Source organism: Strix uralensis, chromosome 1 (genome assembly GCF_047716275.1).
Source record: "Strix uralensis isolate ZFMK-TIS-50842 chromosome 1, bStrUra1, whole genome shotgun sequence".
In the NCBI taxonomy this organism is placed as follows: domain Eukaryota; kingdom Metazoa; phylum Chordata; class Aves; order Strigiformes; family Strigidae; genus Strix; species Strix uralensis.
Window position 1 is genome coordinate 97,260,097 of NC_133972.1, and position 24,730 is coordinate 97,284,826.

General features: G+C 38.6%; 1 long non-coding RNA gene across 1 annotated transcript; it reads left to right on the plus strand.

The window, feature by feature from the left end:
• Nucleotides 1-568: 568 nt before the first annotated feature.
• On the plus strand, nt 569-19,231 carry LOC141954040 (uncharacterized). Its single transcript, XR_012632072.1, has 4 exons — nt 569-672; nt 13,979-14,074; nt 14,273-14,399; nt 14,882-19,231. It is a non-coding gene; the product is annotated as an uncharacterized LOC141954040 (long non-coding RNA).
• The last annotated feature ends 5,499 nt before the right edge of the window (nt 19,232-24,730 follow it).

The following is a 24,730-nucleotide window of genomic DNA, read 5'->3' on the forward strand; positions in this document are numbered from 1 at the left end:
CTCATCGCCCTCTACAACTACCTGAAAGGAGGTTGCAGAGAACTGGGGATGAGTCTCTTTAACCAAGTAATAAGTGATAAGACAAGAGGTAATGGCCTCAAGTTGCACCAGGGAAGGTTTAGACTGGATATTAGGAAGTATTTCTTTACAGAACGGGTTGCTGGGTGTTGGAATGGGCTGCCCAGGGAGGTGGTGGAGTCCCCATCCCTGGAGGTGTTTAAGAGTAGGGTTGACTTAGCGCTGAGGGATATGGTGTAGTTGGGAACTGTCAGTGTTAGATCGATGGTTGGACTGGCTGATCTTCAAGGTCTTTTCCAACCTAGACGATTGTGTGATTCTGTAGATAAGCAGCAGGGAGTAATAGCCTGAGAGCCTTGGCGGTTTCTCTGCAACATCTTGGATCTGAGCCCCTGGCAAGCAACAAATCATTCTAGATAGCAAGCCAAGTAGGCAGATGGGGGCTTCTGTCCTCCACAAATGGAAACTTACCACTACTATCCTTTGCCATTTTCTCCTGTCGATAATAAGCAGTTTATGCTTGGACAACTCTGATGCTTCCCCAGGTATGACATTCTGCTTCTCTCCTGCTACCAGGACACTGAACCTGTTCTGCAACTGTAGATCTGCAAGTGGAAAAGGAGCCATCTTTCCATGTGACAGAAGTCAGGTTAGGTGAGTCAATTATATTTAATTCAGTAAAGATTCTTTCTTAATTGTCTTTGCCTTTGATGATTCATATTACAAGGAATAAACTCATGGATTTATGCTGCACTTCTACTTGTGACCAGTCTTGATTTCTCAGTCAAATAATGACAAGAAAGTTAGTCTACAGTTTCCAAAAATACATACAAATCCTTGAATAGCTGAATGTTTTGCTGTCTCCAGCATTAGAATTGTGGAGGAAGAGGAAGATTATTCTAGACAATACAGGGTGTAAACCTGATGGTTTGTACTCTCCTGCGGTAAGAAGGCTCTGAATACTTGTCAGCGTGCAAGGAATCATCCTAAAGATTAGTAAACCAAAAATACTAAGGACACTGCATAGCGTGCTTCAAATCTGGTTGCTCTTGTAGCTGTACTCTTCCATTAAAATCAGTTTGTGAAGTTTGAGGATTATTTTTATTGTTTACTTGGTTCTCATTTAGTTGCTATAAGTTAACTGCATAATAAATTCTCCACAATGAAATATTTGTGGACTATTTTATTCATTTTATGTGCTATACCTGCTTTTAGGGGCTTTTCACACATTTATGTTCTTTGCTAAATGAATAAGACAGGAAGATTTTAATTTGGATCCCTGGATGTGGGGCTGGCCATGAAAAGGTCTTGCAAGAAAATCTTCTGAATCTGGATAAACGTGGGAGAAACTTATAGCAAGTAGATTTGTTCTTGAAATTCCCTGGTTACACAAGTCTTACCTTCCCATTTTGTAGTACCATATGAACAAAAAAAAATGCTGCAGAGCTTATATAGAGCATTTTATTATTTTTAAAACCACAAGACCATATTTATGGAACTTAAACATAATTAATGCCTGATAGTGAAAACGAAGTGTACAAAAACCCAAACAGTTCTCTCCCCACTAGAGCAGGCGCAATTTTTTATTGAGGAAACCAGTCTGGTGCAGTCATTCCCCATGCACATCAGCCACATTCTGTTACTGGCTGTACACTGGCAACCTACAGAGACAGTGGCTAGCATTATAATTATGTTTTTCCAGGAGACCTCAGATAACAATGTTTACAGTGCGTTAGGTTCTGTGATAAAGCCATGCCTGGTGCCTGACTAGCACAGTCTGTCCTGTCTTCCCATTAAACTCCATTTATAACTCTTTTGCTGGGTGCGGGGCTCCCTGTTCTGTGTGTGTATGTGTGTGCATGGGGGTCTGCGTGCAGCAGCTGGGGTATGGCCATCAGCCACAGGGGTCCCCATGTCTGTGGAGCAGTGACCAGAGCAGTCAGAGCATGTGTTAGTGTGCTCTCTTCCAGCTGCCTTCCAAGCAGTCTGTAATTCCTCTTTAAACAGCGCACATTTCCAAAAGGCAAAGATGGGAGGTGGCACTCCTCATCCAAACTTTTCCTCCTAGCTGCTATGTGCCAAACAGCCTGTGGACTAATGATTAGGACACTTTCTGAGGAGACAAGAAGATACAGTCCTGATTCTTGCACTTTCAGGCAGAAGAAGAAATGAGCTTGAGTGCTGAATTATGAGGGACATTTTCTACCCACTCTTCCAGAAGAATGATAGAATAGTTTTCAGTGGTTTTTTGGTTGTTTTGTTTGTTTTGTTTTGTTTTGTTTTTTAAAGAGTAAACTGCATCTTTGAAAGGAAGGATTTACGATCATCATCAACAGAGAATCCAGCTAGAGGATCTTATGTAGATGGAGATATTTCCTAGAAGCCTCCAAAGAAGTATCTGAGAAGACTCAGACTTAAGAGTCATATGTATACAGAATATTAGCTGTCAGCTTACTCTAGTCAGACTTTAGCTGTTTCAGGAGGATTCATTTGACTAAAAGAAGATGGATACGATTTACATATTTACATCTGAGCTAACCACTTCAGGCTCCATTTCTTACCAGCAGAGAGAGATTGATTCATATTAATTTGAAGCAAATACTCACAACAGGTTATCTGTCTGAGCTGGCTGTTTAGAGTTGCATTTGCATGCACCTTCTCTCCTTATGCTCTCTGTAGAGAGCCCAGAAGCTCAAAACATGCTCCTGAGCTCCACATTGGAAATGAGCTGCTTTTCTTAGACTTGCACAACTGCTTTGGGGAATTTACCCATGCCTTTGTTTTCTGAAAGTAGACTGACATTAGTTGTGCACTCTTTGGGAAGATTGAATGCATGAAAATATTCAAGGCTGTGAGAAACTCAAAAGTTACAGTTATGTTTTGAATAGCAGACTAGAGAATCAGAGAATCACTCTTTGGCCTGTAAAATTCAAGTCATTCTTGTCTAACAACTAGGAAAAGGTCATGTCATATGCTACAGGAGTGATTTCTCTTCCTTCTCCTATTTCCCTATTCCCTCCTCTCCCTGCCCCATCCCAATATAATTCAGCTTCTAACTGCATTTTCTCCCTCATCTTGAAGGAGGTAAATGGAACAAATCTATATATGTCTGTGTTGAAATCAGTTTAGTGGTGTTTTGTGGTATATATGTAGCTGCTGAAGAAGCTGTTCTGCTACTTCTTCAGTAAAGTCCTTGTCTTTACAATTTCTGTGTTTCTACATTGCCAGGAAAGAAAACAACTTTTTTTTTTCTTTTCTTTTTTTTTTTTTTAATTTTATTTTAAGGGTGTTAACTAAGTTTTCAAAAGATTATGCCATAACATTGTCTGCAACAGATCAGGATTTTGGTCTATGAGACTCTGTATCTTTAACCTTGTATTTCAAAAGAATGTCATGATTCAGAAGTATGGACAAAATGTAAATGCAAATAATATTAACAACTTCAAATTTGTAATAACAGAAGTGGAACAGAGGCAGCAGATGAGAAGGCTATACCTAAAATCTTAATAAAAATCATAAAGTATAAAACTGGCTTTTTCCCATACAGTTCAGGTTCCTGTTTTCTTTCATCTCTTTCTGTACTGTTGTTGCAAATTGCTGTAACTTTCATACTTTAAAAATTCTGTAAGCTCTTCCAAAAAGAAGTCACCCCCAATTGCTTGACCAATAAAACTGCTTATTCTGTTCAAATAACGCTGTTCTGCGGAAGAAGATTTACATTTCTGGAAAGAGCTAATTCTGCAGTGGATTAATTTGTTTTGAATTGCTGCTGAAAGGAAATGAACCTGCAGAGAGACAACTGACTTGCAAATTTCTTGTCTAAGGTTACTTAAGGTCTCAATGTTCATTCTACGCAACTTCCCAATGTTGAACAGATCAGTATGTACTTAACTGAGCACACACTAAGCTAAGTTACTATGATTTTACTAAAATGGCGATGCATTAATAAGCACAATAACTAAATTCAGGTAAAAATTTAAATATAATCCATAAATCAGCAGTTTCAGTTAATCAAACACCATACAAATGCAGCAAACAATTGACTCAACTGGTGAACCAGAGAGACTGCATTGTGCTAGTCTTGTCTTGGATAATTGCACATAGATTGCTTTCAGTACCTAGACACAGTGTCTTGGTTGATTTTTATCAGCAAATAGCTGTGCTACTGTCAAAAGTGTTTGACTCACTTTTTCACATGAAATTATGCTAGGTATAGGATTTAAGCACTAACCTTCAAGAAAGGATTAGTTTCTGCACACATAATGGTGGCATGATGGTCTGCACACAGTTTCTGGACACATAATGTAGGCATAACCTACTGAAACAGTTTTCAAATAAAACTGTTTTTGAATTGATGGCTACATTGACTTTTTAAACACCAAATTTACCTTTAGAAAACTGGTAAATTCTATGCCATTCCTCTACTTCTAATTTATTACCTTCAACAAGTGGAAAGTACTTCACCACAGCTTGTAAAAGAAACAGTGTGGTCTGCCTTGTTGAGTTTCTGGTTGTTGAAGTGAGTCTCTCCAGTAAACTCATGACTTTCATCTCATCTTTATTCGCCAGGCATTCACAAGCAGAGAAAGGCTTGGGGCTTTATAGGTCTTTGAGGAAGACAGCAAAAGCTACTTTGTCTCTGCAGGATCTCTGTTTCTTCTTCAAGTGCCATTGTTTATTTTTGTACTGTAGTGACATCTCTGTGCAAATGGTGTTAGAAATGTAACTCTTTACTTTAGTACCAGTTCACTTTCTTAACCTTTGAAAAGGGGCTTAGAGCACGCTTACTTCTCAACACTTCTTTTCAGTTTGTGCTCTGTTGGTGTCAGATTGCCTTGTCTCACAGTTTAAGATTATCTACACTCTCTTTTGATACCTTTGCAAGCAATCTCTACAAATCCTTGACTTCAGTTCTAAGACAGTCTTTTAAGTTGTGTGCTGCTGATATGGCTTCAATCTTCCTACCTGCTTTCAGAATGCTTACAACCATAGATCAGATGGGGTAGCTTGGATATGAAAACCATCCTAAAACTGTAAAGATGTTATTTGGAAGGGACCTCTTCGAGTCTCTACTCCAGCCTCCTTCTTGAAACAGGACTGTGGCTGTGCCAGATTAGGTCAGCCATGGTTTTGTGTAATGAAGTCTTGAAAATGTTTAAAATCAGAGATTCTAGCCACTCTATGAATAACCTGTTTCAATGCTGCACTACCCCCCTGGTGAACCTATCTTTTTCTAAAGTTCACCTTGAGCCTCCCAAGCTACAACTCAAGTCCATCACTGCTTGTGTTATCACCAGCTTCTGCAAAGAAGAGTGTAGCCCATCAGCTTTTAATTTATATAGCTGTAGGCTGATGTTAGATCACCTCTTCACAAGACCAACAAAGTCCAGCTCCTCACATATGGTCCCAGACCATCTTAGCTGTTCTCTGCTGGACCCTTTCCAGTTTCTCCATGGCCCTTTTAAACTTAGGGACCCATATCTGCACACAGATGGGGATTCATCAATAATACCAAGTAGAAGAAGCCAATAACTTCCCTCAGTCTGCTCGCCATGATTTTAATGTGGCACGGTACATAATCTGCCTTATTTACAATAAGACCACACTTTCAGCTTATATTCAACCTGCCATCCCCTGTTACCTCTAGGTCCTCTTCAGCAGGACTGCTGTTCACGCAGCCAGTTTCAATGCTGATTCAGTATTTTGCTCTTCTCCTTGCTGAAATTCATGTTTCTGTCCTCCCTAATGATGAGTTCAGTGTTGAAGTTCTAGACATTTGTCACAGTCAGCAAAAATCTCCTTTTATAAAAATATCTAACAACTTGCTGAACACATTCACTTTATTATGCCTTCTTTTATGACATTCATACAAGCATTCTTAAGCTTTCTGGGTCTTCTAGCAATAAAGCTTTTAGGATGCTAATAGAAATTAATGACTTGTCCTATTGGCTTGCACCTAAAATACCCTAGACAACCCTACTTCTATATTCTGTCAGAATAAATCCTATGTCCAATTACATCACTACTATTTGCCTTGAGCTAGCTCAAATCTGTGTGCCTCGCTGAAGTGTCTCTTCCCTAGTCTATTTTATTCACATGAAACACAATGTTCCTGTTCATCTCAAATACCAATGGGTTAAGCAGAAAAAAACTGTGATGTACTCATGCACTTCAAAAGAACCAACTAAACAGCTTCCTATTGACCTCTGTAGACAGCAGCAGTTTTCTGATGGTTCGTGAGGACTTTCTGTCCTCAGTTCAAAATGTCTCTTCATGGCTCAACTACATTTCAAACACATTAAGTTTATTTTGAGCCCCATCTGCTACCTGGTTAGATGTGTCTGTAGGGGCCAAAGAACTGGCTCCCTATGACAACCTAGAAATATTTTCTCTGTTCTGTTTATGAGATGGTCATGGGAGTGTCAAAAGTTTTATTAAAGTGAAGATGTCACATAAACTACTTGGTTCATCATAGTGAACTGTTAGGAAAATTTTCATTTTGTAGTGATGCACAAATATTGCTCTTCAAAAGTCCAGCAAGGATGCAAGAATGCTGGTTTGTAAAAATAGTTGCGAGTGTAAATACATTATTAAACTCTGACTGTAACTTTAATTAATTGCAAATATTTAGTGCAGGCATAAATGGAAAACAGGTGTTCTCTGCTGCTTAGACATCATTTCCCACTTTCCTGATTTCTGTTTTATTTGCTTTACGGTTATTATAATGGCTGCCACCAACCACTCCCACTTCAATGTGCTAACCATGACTCACATAAGTGACTAATAAATTACATCAATGGGAAAGCAGATGAGCACATGAAGAGGAGGTGCAAAACTCATTAGTCATGCAGTCTCCTTTTCTGGGGACTGAATTGCCTGACAGAAAAGCACTGTGAGTGGCTTGTGCATCTGTCAAGTCCACCAGATGCCAATCTTACTCTTGCAGTTTTTGTGAAAGCTATTAATCAATATGCATTATTTAGTATTGTAAAGCAGGACCTTAATTAAGCAGCCAACTAAAGCAGAAGGAAAAAGGTAACCACCCAATACACAGTGAGTTTCTTCAGACAAAGAGAATAATGTAGATTTTGCCACTTGAAGTATTATTTAGATCACAAACCATTTTTTTCTTTTTCATACGTTATCTTGTATAATGATGCAGCTGAAGACAGATATTCTGGAACAACAAAGTGAAATGAAGAATCTCTGTGTGCTAGACATTGATTTTGATCAATCTGCATGAAATGAAATGAATCGATGTACTAGATCAAAATCAGAAAAGGACAAAGTATTGTACTCTGTACATATTGCTGGGGATGAGCTTCATTATGATCTGTGTGATTTCAGGGATTTATAGCATACCTATAATAATTCACCTAAGGCTGAAACTGTATAAAATCTCCATGTAGCCTTTCAGGACTCTATTTGGTTTCTTTTCACAGAAAGGACCCTTCATTTGCACAGGAGCACAGCACACTAAAAAAAAAAAAAAAAAAAAAAAAGTCCAATTTTTTAATCTCAGCAGGTGCAAAGATGTTTTCTGTATGAAAGAGTCTCACTAAACTTGAGAGCGGAAAGGACTGCAATCTACTACAGCCATTCTCATAAACTGATCTGTTGGTCAGATCAGACTACCATTTATTGATAAAGTAAAAATGAAACCTGAAGACTGTACCAACGCTAGCAAGTGCCAAAGCAAATCTACACTATCCCTTCGCAAGGAAAAAGATTTTAGAAGACCATTTATGACAACCTGAATAAAATAAATTGATGAACATGAAGGCTTTAAAGTAACAGTAGCTAGAGTACAGACAAAAACCCCACAAAACAAACAGAAGAGCTGACCCCCATGAAGAGGTGTGACACATAGGGGTTTGTCTATCCTGAAGCCTGCTCTCTGAACAGAGTGCAATGCCATTTTTGATCCCAGGACAAGAGTGAAAAATATGACTTTCTATATGAGGATGCATTGAGTCTGAACCATGTCTAATCTGTTCAAATGCCTGTTACTTTTATAATGTAATATAAACATGCTTCCCCTACTCCCAGCACTTGTCTGCACTCAGGCCAAATGCAAATATAAAGCAGCTGAATCAGGTGTCAGCAGCAGGTCCCCACAGCAGTTTCAAGAGTTCTCTTGTACCAATTTATCCAGCTATCTGACTTTACATTCCAGCTGAGTTGTCTTGTTTACAGCTAACATGGATATGTCAGTATTTCTGCAGATGTACCCAAAAGGACAAAGCCATTTGAGTCCACTTTTAAGCATGCATTTTTCAGATTAGTGCAGGAAGGTCTAACTAGATTAAATGGACCGCAACACCTAGGCAAAACAAGAAAAAAGGTAAATAATCAGAAAGTGTTTTTCGCTTCCTGGTATCTTTTGATTCTCCACAGTTTTCAGTTCATTTTTGTCTCTTGTGCACTAATACACTCTTAAATTTGTTTCTGTAACTCAAGAATGGAATGTGCACAGAAAGTTTTGCAGGTTAAGATGCCCCTGTGTAAACCAGTCTTTTCTTGCATTCATTCCATTATTTTTTTCAATGAGGATAGCAATTTATCTCCAGAAATTTGTCATGATTCTACTCCTCATTGTAAGAAATGTCATATGAAAAAATTCAGTGGCTGAACTGCACACATGTGATTGTATTATTAGGAACACTCAAGAGAAATGCAACGGTAAAATAGAGTACTGCACAAGTTAATCTTACCATTGCAATAATAATGATAATAGAAAAAAACCTGTTGATGAGCAGGGGACTTCCTTAGTAATAATCAGTAAAGTATATGCACATTCTGCATATTTTATGAGTCTGCTTTTGCCAAATTAATAGGTTGACTGCTTTGTACGCCACAGCAATTAATAATATACAGATTTACAACTGCCATCATTAAGACCTGAAAACGTAAATTAAATTTAGCTGTCAGCTAAAATGTTTTCTTGGGAGGTGGGGGGTGTTGCTGTGAAAATGTTCACATCATATGTTGTTTACAGGTCTTACATGAAAAATGCTCTTCCTCATAGTAACTGGAACTTGTAGGAAATTTTCAATGAATAAAGCAGGTTGCAGAAGGAGACTTGTTGTGAATGGATAAATCTTTGCCTTCAAAATTTTAAGCGACGTGAAAGCTTGATGGATACATAGTTTAGGAGAGCTCAAATTTGTCCCAGTGTGGAGGAGCTGGCGCCTGCTAAGGCCAACAGCACCCTGGGCTGCATTAGGAGTAGTGACACCAGCAGGTGAAGGGAGATGATCCTTCCTCTCTAGTGGTGAGACATGTCTGGACTGCTGTGTCCAGCTCTGGGCTCCCCAGTAAAAAAAAAAATGGAGTTACTGGAGCAAGTCCAGCACACGGCCACAAAGATGATGAAGGGACTGAAGCATCTTCAGCATGAGGAAAGCTGAGAGAGGCTGGGGCTGTCCAGCCTAGAGAAGAGAAAGTTCAGGGGGATCTTATCATTGTGTACAAATACCAGATATGAGTGAGTAAAGAAGACTGTGCTTTTCTGAGTGGCATCCAGTAACAGAATGAGAGACAATGGACACAAATTAAAATACAGGAAATTCCACTTTAATGTAAGAAAAGCTTTTTTCCTGTAAAGATGGTCAAATGCACTCAAACAGGTTGCCCAGAGAGGTTATAGCCTCCATCCTTGGAGATGTTCCACACCTGGCTGGACAGGGCTCTGAATAACTTGCTCCAGTTTACCCTGCTTTGAGCGGGGAGAGTTGGACTAGATGACCTCCAATGGTCCCTTCCAGCCTCAATGGTTGTATAATTCTGAGTCAATAAAAAAAGTCTATTCAGCACCCACTTTCTAGTGCATCTAGGCACCTCTCAGACAGTGTGGCTCTTCCCAAGGCACACCTCCTGATAATGGGTCTGATACAATCCTCTGACAGTAGCAGCAGGCAGTAATGACACCTTAGAGCAATCTCTGTGGCCATGGGCTTGCATGAGACAGGCACCCTGGGACTGCTGGGCGTCTCAGAAGGGTATGGGTGATGAGGTACAGTGTGCCAGTGTGAGACAATGCATTCCTGCTGAAGTGGAGGAGGGATGTGGTCCTGACCCCCAAGGAAACCTGGGTGCTCTGCCTTCTGGACAGGACTCTGGCATGCTGTTTGCCCAGGAACTGGCATGTGCATTCAGAACCTGCCTTTGAAATCAGTGTAAGTGCAGCCTGAGAGTGCCGACACATCTTGCATTTTGCAAGTCATGTTTAAAGCGAACAAAAGAGGAAGCAAAAAAGAAAATGTTTAAAGAAGGGAGAAACACTTTACCATCAGTAATTAAAATGTGTAAAACCCTTTTGATTATAAGAACTAAAGGTTTTGCTCTCAGCTTGATAAGAAAATCACGCTTTCAACAGTGTCACTGAGAGTTACGGGCACTGACAGCTGTATCTAAGGCTTTCTGTTCATCACAGTCAGCCAGATTCTGTAAAACCTCTGCATACAGTTTTCATCAGATATAGGTCATTCTACAGTCTTTATATAAAATACTTATTTGTTCTCATATAGCTGGAACTGCTTAAATGTCTTAGCATTCATCCACAACATTGGCCTTCCACATTCATTTCACTTATCTGCCTGATGATAGCTTGTATAAACAGAACTGAGAAAGGCTGGTCCCACGCAGCTGAGAGCAAGTGGACTGGTTGTATGCACTCTGCACAGACTTTATAGACTATGGGAGTCTTGAGCCACATGTCAACCCCTTGGCCCTAAGACAAAGTTATTAGGTATTGTGGGATTTTCATTCAAAGTCTTCAGAATGCCACAGAGAGCTCTGTCACAGCTCATCAGAATGGTTGTTTCTATAATGTTGCTATAATGTATGGATGTGTGCTCTGTACCATGTCCTTGTGTCAAGGTGTCTGAGTTTGGTGGAAAGAGCTCTGCCATATTCTTACCCATATTTCCTATTTCAAGTGGTGGTGGGAACTGCGTTTGTATTTTTCTCAGAGAAAACTAGTTGGGCTTACTCTAAGACAGTGCTTGGAAACAAATGAGTTTACATGTGTGTATGCATTTTGAATGATCAGGGAGTTGGCATGGAGCAAACCCTGAAGCTATGTGACTGGACAGATGTTCCCAGAAAATATTTTAGATTATGTAGAGAGTCATGATTCAATACACACTGGGTCAGAGATTTGTGTCCAGGAACAAAAAAAATCCCTGAAACACCACAAATGTGGTTGTTAATTTTGCTGATAGAGCTAAATTATACTCTGTTCCCTTCTCTATTTAACACAGTGTGTTTGAAGAAGGGATAGCACATTTACCCCAGTGAAGCTGTCATTTCCAACAAATGGTCTTGGAATGGCTGATCTATAGAGAGAAACAGCAGAGTAAATGTTTAAATGCACATGAGAAGTCAGGCCCTTTTTATACCAAGTGTGAAATAAAGCCTCAGACTATGCTTTGCATAAAAGTTAAGGACAGGATTCCTCAAATCTATTAAGAAAATCACAAACTGACTTTTAAGCCTTTCAGGCTTCTCTTTGGCTGTAAACATCTGCCTCCATATTGAGACTTATTTCTACTGCGTGCCACACCTTGAGCAAACTCCATTCATCCCCAGGGAAGGAACAATCTCTTGTTCCCATCAGGAGGTCCTTTCACTTATTTTTATGAGATCATAGTCAAAAACCAAGGTCAAACTAAAAATCTAGATATTTCTGTCACACCTTCCCAAGTGCACGTAAGTCATTTCATGAGTTGAAAAGTTTGTCTGAGAAAGGTCTCTCTTTCTCAAGACTTCTGACATTTTTGCTTGGGGTCAGAAAACTATGGCTGGACCTTTGTGGTTTGGTGTGGGGTTTTTTGTGTTTTCCTGGAATAAGGAGCAGTAAGTATTGTGCTAGCCTTTGCACACATTTCCAGCACACCAGTTCAGTCTCTGTACTGGCCACTTCCATGATCCAGAGGTGGCAGCAGTTTCACATTCCTCTCCCTGTACATTGTGTCCTGGCTTCATGGTGAAACCTGGGAAGACACCACAAAAAAAGCAGCCCAGGTTTATATCCCATGAGCAATCTGGCCAGGTGCCAGTCAGGGTGAGGGGCTGATAAGCCCCTGACTGCACTGCAGGCTGCATCAGCAGGTAGGTGTGATTGCAACCCTTCTCCTGCACTTTATGAGCCCTCCTGGCCCAGAGCAGGCAACCCAGATTTTCCAGTGATTTTCTTACCAGTAACCCATCTGTGGTGTACATCATTAAAGACAACTTCTGAGGGAAATTCTTTGAGGTCTATCTGTGATGGAGATAGACAACTATAATATCCTTCCTTCCTTTGTCCCACAGAGGCTTGTTACTCTCCACAAGGCATATATCCATTGTGAGCTTTGCTGCCATTTACTTTCACTCAGGCTTGTGTTCTGCTGCTCTTTAATTTCCTGGCATAGGCAGAGCCACAAATTAAGGAGACCATTACATATTTTTATATTGTTATTGCTAGCAAGAGTCTGCTACTACCTCTAAGCAGCTACCTGGAAGCAGCTGGCCAACCCTCTCCCCTAAGGCATCTGTTTAGGTGTAAAATTGTCTCCTCTGAATAACATGCATGAGGCCTTTCATCAGGCATATAGAAAAATACGATCCTTGCCTATGGGAGAATTTAATGTCAGGGAAAGCAGACCGTGGCAGTCAATATCACTTCCTTCTGGCTCTGTTTGCTCTGTGTGTTCTTCTCTCATGTTGAAAAGACTGAAGCAGGAGAGCAGGCAGGCAGGCTGCCAAGGTATCTACCCGCTCTGTCCTGGCAGCTGTCACTCTGCTGCAGGTGAAGCCCTGCTGGGAAAAGGCTCTCTGAGCGTTGAGGTGGAGAAATGTTCTGGGGCTCAAGTCAGGGTGAGCAGAGCCAGGGTGTCACTGGAGCAGTCTGACAGGTCAGGTTCTCTTAGGGATCCAGAGGCATAGTGCGGTGTTTGCCACAGCTATAGTTTCTGTCATAACTTTGCCTGGACAATCAGCAGGGGAAAAGTTGTTTACAAAAGTTGTTTACAGTTGTTCTGGATTATCTCACCCAAAAGAGCTGAATTTTCACTGTCAGCAAAATTATTGTGTTCCAGTTTATGTCCTCTCGAGACCTAACTTTAGAGATAGAAAGACCTTTGGATATTTTTAGTAGGTTTATTTTAGGAAAGGTGCAAGCAGATCTACCCCAAGGTTCTGGCCAACGTGATACCCCATCATCAAGGCAAATATATTGTAACAGGAGCTCAGAGGCCAGGGCATGTAAAGAAAACCAGACTAGATCTGCAGCCAAGGAGAAGGCTAATGAGTTCTGAGAGATGGATATCAGCACTTTGGAGAGAATGACACAAATAAGGATGGCCGGAAAAAGAAAAAAAATAAAGCATTGTGAAAGGGGTAAAATTGTTTGGCTTTCCATGTTAAAAAAGAAGTATAAAACCTTAGCAAGATAAAAATGTAAGAAAAAAGTTCAGGTAGACACCATAGTTGAAGATAATCATTATGGTAAACAGTTGTATTCCATGGATATGTTTATAAAATGTTTCCGAATACCTGTAGCGGTCCCAGCTTCCTATTTTGCTGTCTAAGCATTAGCTCTTCATCGGTAAAGTTATAAAACGGAGAAGAAAATAAGATTAGTTTGGAAGGCCATATCCAAGTAGATGATTCTGGTACTAAGTTTGAAGAACTATATGATTTTAGTGATTTTTTTTTTGAACCGTTGTTTTAATCTCAGAATTACAAACCACTATAGCATTTAGTCTCACACCAGCTAGGTGGGTATGTTTTATCAGTCTAGTTTTCATTTACTGCATGAAAAGCAAAACATTCACTGTACCTGCAACACTGAATTAAGGAAATAATAATTCCAAGCTGATACGATGTTGGACATAAAAAAAAATTTCATGATACTAGCTAACCTGCACTGATATACCCAAGTCCACAGTACCTGACTAACTTTCACTCTTTGCAGAAAGTCTGAGATCTTTGCAGTGTTCCTGAAACCAAAAAGTTAAGACTCAGTTTGCTGAAATGAGAAAGAACATCCTTACAGGCTACTGAAATCCAGGTACTGTCTATATGAAGGCTTAGTGTCAACCAGAATGTGAACTCCTGTTTCTCATCCATGTCCTACCTTGCAGTCTAACCACTGCTGTTCCCATTTTGCTGCTTCATTGTTAAAGACTTCAAGTGTCTTCCAGGTTCATGTCAGTCATTTTACCCCACCTGAAAATTAGGATGCAAAACACTTGTTTTTCCTTTCCAGCTTGTGGCTTCCTATCAACAATCAAAACAGAGCATGTGAGATACAGAATCCTACCAGAAGTTAGAAAAAAGAGATAGCAGGATTTCTGTCCATGGACTTCATGTGTTTAATTGCAGCACACAGGCAAGTAATCTGTAAATACGTTATGGAAGGTGAAGGGAAGGTGCTCACACACTAAAGTATTAGAGCAGCTTGATAGCTTCCAGTGGTCAACTGAAGAGAGTCACTGAAGACAGTCAACAAATGTAGGTTTCATTTCAGGGTAGATACGGACTAATTTTCAGGTTCTAATGCTTGAACAATTATAACTTATTAGTATCAAAAGTGAGAAGAAATTGATGGTTAATTTCTAGAAAACTTTTATTATGGAGGTAAGATGAAGCTCTAAGATAATAGTTTGTGACACATTCAAGTTATTGTGGCAATAAGATGAAATAAATCAGCACTCTGTTTTGGTAAGTGCAAATTTTTTTTTTTTTTTTTTTTGAATACTTGAATGTATTTAACAGTGGACCCATCTCATACTCCTCTTGTTTATTAAATCTTTTCTTTGGGATAATGCCAGCATTAACCAGTTCCCATTTGTTGATGTCATTTTCTGTCAGAAAGGACCTGGGGATCCTCATGGGCAACATGCTGAGTCAGCAGTGCACCCCTGTGGTGAAGAAGGACAAAGAATACTGAAACTGCATAAGCAAGAGTGAAGCCAGCAGGTAGAGGGAAGTGTTTCTCCCCGCCCCTCCTCTATTCAGCGCTGCTGAAATTGTATCAAGAGTACTGTGTCCAGTTTTGTGACTCCGCTACAAGAAAGACATTGGCATGCTGGAGCAATTCCAGCAGAGGGTCACCAAGTGGGTTAGGGAGCTGAGCACATCACATGCAAGAAACAGCTGAGCAAACTATTAGTGTTGTCTTTAGAAGGGAAGGATAAGAGAAGGATCTTGCTGCTTTCTTCAACTACTTAAAGAGAAGGTTTAGAAAAAAATGGAGACAGATGCTTCTTAGGGGTAAAAGTGATGGGATGAGAGGCAGTGGACAGAAATTGCAACATGTGAAATTCTAATTAATTGTTAGGGAAAAAATGTGATTATTGAGACTGCTGAGAGACTTAATTGAATTGCAAGCTTCAGAAATATTTAAACTGGTCAAGGCCCTGAACAATGTGATCTAAGCTGGCTCTGCTTTGAGGTAGAGTTTGGACCAGATGATCCTCATGGGTCCCTTCCAACCTATAAAATTCTATAATTCTACAGTCCTGCTAACTGATGCCTGCATAAAACATAAAATCCTTCCTCACCTCAATGAGGACAGACTATTTAGAGGTCAATTTTTTTAAAGCAGTAGGTTAAATTCTCCAGTGATATGGCTGTATAAAAGAATGGAATTGTATTGAATGTTCCTGAATTCTATGTAGATCAAGTACCACTTTTATAAATGGATAAATATTATGCTCGAAAAATACCTGTCTAGGAGAGTGTAATGTGGCACAGTTCTTTGTTTATATACTGTTTAAACCCTAGATGTATTTACTGTTTTTTTGTCCATCCAACATTTAAATATATTGGCAAAGTTGTGATTAACCTGCTTTTGAATATAAATTCTTATGTATGTTATTGCAGTAAATCTGGATTATATCTCAGAAAAGTCTTTCAGAATTCAGAATGCACAAAAACCTAATCTTCAATTTAGCCTCAAGCTCAGAAACAATAATGTGCACATTTTTATTGCAATTGTTCTTCCATAATTTATAGCGAATGTAATTGGACTGAGACTCTCATAATAATGTGAACAGATGTCTTGACTTGTAATATGTTGTTCCATATTAGATGCTATTTTTATTACCACTGAAATGGGCCTTTATTGCGTATCTCCTTCCCTTGAACTATGAAACAATTTAGAAGCCCAGGAACAGTATCCAACAGATAAAACAAATACAGATGAGAAGCAGAAAAATGTTGTGCCTCCCATCAGAGAAAAAGCCCTAACTTTATGAATAACGTATTTTATGTTGGAGAATGAAGCTCTCTCCTCAACATTTCTTGGACTTCCTATTACAAAATCAACAGCACATTACAAGATAAACGAACCAAAACAACAAGGGTTATCATTGTCCACTGGGTATTTTCCATGAATTATTTTTGTCTTGATGGAAAATCAATTGTCTGTCAGAGAAGCTTTAGTGAAAAGGAGAAGACAAACAGTCATTAAAAAATTTTAATAAGACCTGAACACATACCTAAATGAGTTCAGTATTGCTAATATCAAGGAGGGGAATACCTTAGTCTGTTTTAGAAGGTGTTGGCGGAAGAGATGGGAAAACAATTTCAGACTCTGCCTTCTATGGTGATGCATAGATTTACCTAAATCAGACAGGATTTGGTGCCTGCTCCCCACTACAGAACTTCATAATTGCAGTTCATCTCAGCGTAATTAAATTCTTCCACTTGACAGGTCCACAGAGGTATTCTATATTAGGTAAAATGAGATCTCTGGATGCAGACATAGATTCTCCCAAAAGTAACACTGCATCAGTGCTCAGCTGAACACACTCCTTAGTTGTCCATAGCACTGCCAAGAACCAATGCACTCTTCATGTTTATGGGACACCACTGTGCATCGTACCAGTGCATTTGGAGAAGTCTTCTGCTTGCAATACAGTGAGAGGGAAGGGAATTACTGACACACAGTGAGCTGTTGCCAGAAGGAAAGTAGTAAAATCATTATTAGGTTTTTCATATGGAAACCCTTTGGGTATTGTTTTCAGAGAGATAAGAAGTTCAATTTAATTACTGAAATCACTTGTCCAAAACATGTTCCTATCTGTAGCACAGCAGAACTAGGTAAATGCTTATCTCCTGCTGTGGCAGCTCAGTGAATCAGAACAGTCAATCTCCCCACTCTCCATTGCTGTATCTACTATCCATCCCCAAAGCTGTCACAACAAATCAACATTAAAGGGAATGGGGCAATTTGGAAAGAGATTGAGAGGGCTAGAAGAACGGCTGTGTTGGCAAGACAGCAGAACTACTGAAAGCAAAATAATGAAAGGGCGCTGATCCCAAGAAAGCACAATGAGTGTACATGCAGAGTGCCACCGGTAGAGCTCTGGACAGGTAAAACGCCTACCAGGGGTGACAGACTCTGCTTCTTCTCAATTTATCTGTGACCTAGACAAATATTAGCACTTCTCATTTCAGAAGCAGGTACAGTTAACAAGTATGTGATTCATATGGATGTTTTGAAAATGTATTAGCTAGAGTTTGTACAGTGCTTTGCATCTGTGAAGTCAACAATTTCTCTTTGATCTGTTATTACTACAATTTAGTGGGAACAAGGAAGAAACACCTTTAGTAGTGTTGCCCTAGAGCTGACAAAGCACTTATTGGTATCTATGAACAGGTGGGAAGCTCAATAAATAATATTAAAGTCAACTCAAGAGAATGCAAGATTTTTAGGACGGGGGTGTTCCGCTCTGCAGCCTTTTCTCCAGCTTTACTTTTTTGACTCTCTCTTCCCTCCTTTGCTTTCATTTTTCTATCCCACATGCTAGTTTTATTTGTTGGTTTTTTTCTCCTCAGGCTCTTTTTCCTTTGCATATTTTCCCTTTTGGGAGACTGGGGGAGGATGGTACTTGGTGTTATAAATAAGGGAAAGAGCCAATAAGGACAGTGGCAGATGCTTAGAGAATACTCTTATAATCTGTCCCCAAATGAGAGTTGCCTGTTTAAAAAAAACTTTTAAAGAATGCTACCTGGCTGAGTGGTGAACAAAAATTACAATGAGGCACTGTGGCTGCTCACAAACAGCTGCTACTCACATTTTGGCACCTCAGGAGTCCTTTCCAAGTTGTCCCTGCAGATGGTTATTTTTCCCTAAGCCTCCACCAGAAGTGGTGCTAAGGAGTTAAGCAGTGAAGAGTGAAGCATATTAAAGAAAAAACTGAAGCATATTAAAGAAAACTGAATTGTTTTAGGTATTCTGCCTCTCTTCCACTACATTGCCTGTTGCAGTACACCCTCATGAACCTATAAATTGCTCTTAACCAATTTTGTCACTACATGCAATGTTTGGTCTGATGTGCTATATATACTTAAGGATGAAGTTTTATTGTCACAAAATGCTCAGAGCAATGGAGTCTGGTCACCTAAGCTTTGATTTCTAAACTGGTGTATAGCAACATAAACATTTGGTATAGACCATCAATACTGCAACCACTATCCTGTAGTGTGTAAGACCTTTAGTAGGATCTTTACTTGGTCATACTGGCAAGCTATAAACAGAGCCTGTTTGGAGGGGCTCAGTAAACAAAGTCATGCAAAATACAAAAGGAAAAGCAGAAATACTGCCAGCTCCTGAAGTCCTCTTGGGGTCACATGATTTTTGGCTAGAGCTGATACCAGTTCTGTGTGGAAAAATTCAGTCTTTCACAAAGGTCAGCTCTGATTTGCAGTTTCCTCTTAGCAGAGCTTTCCTCCTCCCCTGAGCAGAGAACACTGACACTTTTTCTCATGGAAGGGAAGGTAATCGATCAGAGCTATTACAGTCTGATCTCAGGATAGTACTTGGCTTTAGAAGAAGTTTTTTCTAGAGTTTTTTCTAAAAAGCATTTCATTGGTCATTTATTTATGGGTTAAAGACCAACTCAGCTATCTTATTTTACATCATATATCCAAATATTCATGAGGCAGAGGAGGGCTTGGGAGAGTCAAAAAGTGGTGAGAACTAAAGAAAAGGGATTGGAAGCTTTCACAGCTGTACAACAATGGTGGTTTGCAATACATAGTAATACTACAAGTAAAGCTGCTAAAGTGGTAGTCTCTTGATTCCTATATATGCATGCTGATTCTAATGGTGAATATATTATAAAGAAATTCAAATGACAACTATATACTTTCCCAAATATACTATATATTCTAATATATAATATATAATACTATATATATATACACTATATATATACTCTCTATATATACTATATATATTCAAATGACAACTATATACTTTCCCAAATCAAAATAAAACAATTGAAAAATACCTTTGAATTGCATCTTACATTCCTGCATTTTGTTTCTCAATGCATGTGTCTGTGTTGTCAGTTACCAGAGTGCTCTTCTAACAGTCGAAAGGTAAAAACTTTTTTATCACTTACATGATTGCAAAGTTATTCTAAACTGAAGATTTGACGGATAGAGCCTTCATACAGTCATGCCCTACCTGAGGGGGTGGTGTGGAGTACGGAGCTAGGCTCTTCTTGGTGCCCATAGAAAGGCCATCAATCACAAATTGCAACAGGGAGTGTTTTGGTTGGTCATAAGGAAGAAAATCTTCAGAGGAAGTCCAGCTTAGCCTGTGATGAGATTGTGTGGAGAGGTAATACTATCTTCATCCTTGGCTATATTCCAAACTCACCAGCACAAGGTGAACAACCCAATTTACCTTTGAAGTTAGCCCTGCTTGGAGGTCCCTTCCCATCCAAACTTCTGTGCAATCCTATGCAACACTATTTAGTACAACAACAAGAGAGAGGGTTAAATTGACTTTGTGCAGGTATCCTCTCCTTTCAGCAATACAAAGTCTGAAAGAGACTAGGGAATCATAATAAATTGGAAAGTGTGCAGTGTAATGTGCCAAGTTCTGTTTGGCACATGAAGAGGAACTACATTGCACAACAGGAAAAGAATAGGCACTCTTTAAGTGGTTCTTAAGCAACACAACACTCTATGTGCTATTTTGTTTGGCTGTTCTTGTTACTGAGTATTGACATCCTGAAGAGATTTGAAAGTGGAAATGTTAAAATGATCTCACTTCTGAAAAGATACATGACAAAATAAAGAAATAACAACCCATGCATCTTATTTAAAAGCCATGACTTCATTCTGCAAGTAGTTGAAACACAATAACACCAAAAAAAGAGAAGCATTAATAAGGATAAAGAAGATGTAATTAAAATAAAAGAATAGAAATTTAGATTGCAGTGCAGAAAACCTTTCTAGCAATGAGATATAGTATTGGCTGTCATGTTTTATTTTAACTCTGACAGAATTTAAATAAGTATATAACTAGAGATGGGGTTTTTTTGCTGGAAGGGACCTAGAGTCATTTAACTACTTTCTAGCACTAGATTTGTATAATCATAGAATCATTTAGTTTGGAAAAGATCTTCAAGATCTAGTCCAACCATTAACCTAGCACTGCCAAGTCTACCACTAAACCATGTCCCTGAGCACCATGTCTACACATCCTTTAAGTACCTCCAGGGATGGTGACTCAACCACTTCCCTAGGCAGCCTGTTCCAATGCTTGACAACCCTTTTGGTGAAGACATTTTTCCTAATATCCAATCTAAAATTCAATTAGTGAAATTAATTTTTAGTGCACTCCATTCAAGCAATTAGCTGCATAATACTCAATATCCCATTTCCTTTTATAGGTTTCTATGTGCACTCTTCTTCTTCAAAAATAAGAGAATTACTTTTTATAAAGAAAAATGCCTGAGTGTAGTAACACTAATAATTTTTTCTCAAGAAGCAAAATAAAGACACATAATAAAATAATAAATAATAAAAAAGGAAATATAATATGGGATTTCTGTGTTCATCTTTGAATGCTGAAAACCATAAAAAGAGGATGCGTAACTGATGGTAGAATCATGTATAATATTCAGGGAAGTTACTATATACTATTTAAAGCTGAACAACCATAAGCTTCTGTCAGAAATATTTAGGCATATCAAGGTTTTTAAAAAAAACCCTGATTTTTATTATATTTGGCAATCACATTATCTGGTTTATCCGTTGCAAAAAATTTTTAAACATATGGGTAACTCAATATATTTTTAACGGTTGGGGTGGTGTTGCATTAGATGAAGCTATACTATTTTTTTCTTGCATCAACTTGAACGTTGTTATGTCCTTGTCCATAGTACAAAGCTTTTAACTTCTGAACAACCATCCTAAACTTAAATGGAGGCTGGATGTGTTGAGCATTTCCCAGCATATCAAAGCATATGGTTAAGTTCTTATGCTTTTCCGATTGTCTGTCTCATTACATAAGCAGATGGAAAATACTGTGTGCTTCTAAGAATTATCAATAAATCTAATCTATGCTATATACTACTAAAGTTATTTTGCACATTATCTTGACTACCTGTTATCCCATCAGAATTAAAAAAATGTGTTTTTGCCATGCATACAGAATTTACTTTTTATTTATTTCAAAAGTTTTGGTCTTCCTGGCTACCCAAGTGTCTTTGCTACCTTAAGAGAGAGCTTGCACTATTCTGCCCATCTTTTGATCTTTGAAAATGTGAAGTAAATATTAAGAAGTTTACAAGGAAAAAAGGTTGAGTAATTCCCTTTTTAACATACAGACTGCAATATAAACAAACAAGGACACAATTATGGTAGAAATCTTTCTTGATAAGTATATTAAGTAATGCAGTCTTGGAGTGTTAATGATGTTCCATGTGCATGTGCACATAATCATGTGTGATATGAAAAGCCACAGGTGTATTTTTGAAATCTGCTTTTGATTTTCACAGAATGGAAACTCAAATGCTCACACAGGTGGAAATTCATATTATGGCTATGATATAAATAATGTGATTAGGATACTGCTTTGGCTGTAATAGCATTAATATCTTGTGCCACTATTAAATTAACACAAAAAACAAGCTAAATGAAAATATAATGTAATTAACATCAGCACAGTTGAGACCCAACCCCCGTTGCTGAATTATCCAGATCAGCTGTACTCCATTGATTATAACCATTAATCACTGTCTGGCACATTTTTATTTTGTTATTTCAGGACTACGTCCTTCTTTTAATCTCATGAATTTTTATTCTGGGAATTTTTCTGCTGGTTCAGTGGCAGCATTCATGTCTTAAATTTTAGAACAATTTATATCCCCAAATTGGATTCATGGTGCAATTTCTTGATACTCCCTGTGTTACGGTGGAAATGGTACAGAAATAATAAATTAGTGATAAGTATTTTTTCTGCAGTTGTGTTATTTTTTCTCTGTCTCTTCTGTATCATTATCACTTATTGTTTCTGCTGATTTTCTCTCTGCCTGCCATCTCCTGAAGCATTCAAAAAGGATTTATTGTTAGTTTTGGTGCCTTTTAAAAATTGATACTTGTACACTGTGTGGACAGTCTTAGGATGCTTTTACATTTAATCTAGCAGTATTGATCATCCTTCCTATTTCATCATTTTTGAAGGATCATAGTGGTACTTGCTTTTACTTGGCTCTTTTACACCACTGTTCAGCCATGCTAGCTCCTTTCCAGTCTTTCTGAAGTTCTTTCCAGTAAGTGGCAGGCATTCTGGATTTCCAGTGTGATCTTCAGAATTCTCTCCATGCTGCCTGAGAGGGTGGTTTATTGCATTGATAGCCTCTTTTTAAAAAATCGTAGACTCAGAGAAGGATTTAGGCTGGAAGCTCATCTTGTAGAGTCACCTGCTCCAAGCAGAGCTAACTACAAAGCAAGATGAGGTTGGCCAAAGCCTTGTTCTGGGCAGTTTTAAAAACTGCCAAGGACAGTGATTCTATCACTTCTTCGGGTAGTGCTTAAACCTGCTTTTAGCAAAGATTTCTTTCCCCCAGTCAAAATCTCCCCTTCTACTACTTGTGGCTCTTGTCTCCCATCCTTTTGCTGCACTCTGAGAAGTTCTGTTCTGCTGATGGCATCCCTCCTGAAACTGAATGGATGCAGTGGATATCCTTGTTGTTCCCACACTCTGCATATGTTATGATCACTGTCACAGGATGACTCTTCAACAGCAATATTCTGAAGCAGGTCCTCATGAGCTGCCCAGAACCAGGCCAAAAGATCTAAATACTAGTCATAATCCACGATATTTAAGTAGGCTGTATGGTCTATTGTGTTTCCTGAGGGTGCTCATGACCCTTAATGTGCCTAGGTAAAGTGTCTGGCCAATACATATTCGAACACAGTAATCCTCCCTCTAACTAAAACAAACCCATAGCTTTTATTTGAGATAGTTTCCTTTCACAGAAAAAACAATAATTCCTTAAAAGCAACCTTTCCCCCCTGTTTTTGCAAATACAAGCATATTTATTGCTGTATTGCAGGTGGTAAAAGTATCTGAAGAGAAGGACAACAGACCATATTTTAAATATCCAGAAATAAATAAGCTGGATCAATATACTGTAACAGATTGTTTTACTCATTAGAAGGTAAAAATAAAAAGGAAACTTGTCAATCTACCAAAAATCTAGCCTTTCAATAAGGATATAATTGGAACATGCTTTCAAAACCAACTTTGAAATTAAATTCACAGCATCTGGTACTCAATACATTTCATGACAGGTCATCAAAGATAAAAATTTACCTCTACATATTACTTCTTTCATCTCTGTCAGATATTTCAAAATGCCCAGGATTTTTAAAGCAATATTAGCTTTTTCAGGTTAGAATAACACACAATTGTGCCTTTATCTTAATTGAAGTGTTTTCCTTTGCAGGAAAACCAGAAAAAGCTTTAATTAAAGAGGAATACTTCACTCTAACATTTGCTACTGTGAGTCACAATCCTTTTCTAACCCACACCTCATAGCCTTGCCTAGTCCTTAGCTTTGTTGTAGCTTTTTAGTAGCAAATTATCTCTTTAGTAATAGATTATTTGCTTCCTTCACTATAAATAATATGCAATATTTAGCCATATTTTCTATCAATCAACAGACTGTGGATACCATCTTACGTGTGAATGTTTCTTAAGCACCCAAACATACAAATCCAGAGATATTTAGAAAGAGGATAGTATTAACAATTACATCCGATAAAGATCACTGCAATTCTGCTCTGCAGCTCACTATTAAAAAAATTATCACCTTTTTCATAATACCCTAATTTCAAAGGAACAACAAGTGATTGTTTCTTTTCCACCTGGAAAAGTCTCTTTTGATGTTTTCTACCCCTACAGAAATCTAGAATAGTATAAAATGCCTCAGGTGACTAGTGTCCTCATTTGAGATAATCTACAATTTCATACAAAATAATGGAAAGCTGAAACTAGAGAGGAAAGAAGTCCTGCTCCCCATGGGTAGCTGTCATGCATCTGTTGGAAGATTGCTAGAAGACCAGTTGGCTAGGAGGATTCCATACACTCCATTCTTCTATCATCAAGGTTGTTGAATGATTAAAACTTGCCTGCTAACTATTTTCTTACTCACACTCTTGTGTTTTGTACCCATCTCCATCTTGTGCTGGGTCACTTTTATTAATCCATTTTATTATTTGCAAATAAACGTAGTCGTGGGGAGGATATGTTACAAAAGTGGTAAAGAACGAGAGCTACCAATTGAGGTCTGCTTTGATCAGGAGACTGTACAAGAACTTCAGAGGTCCCTTCTATCATAACTCTTCCTATGAATTTATGAAAAGTGTAGAAAACTATTTCAAAGAATAAGCTCAGGCCAGGGCTCCAGAC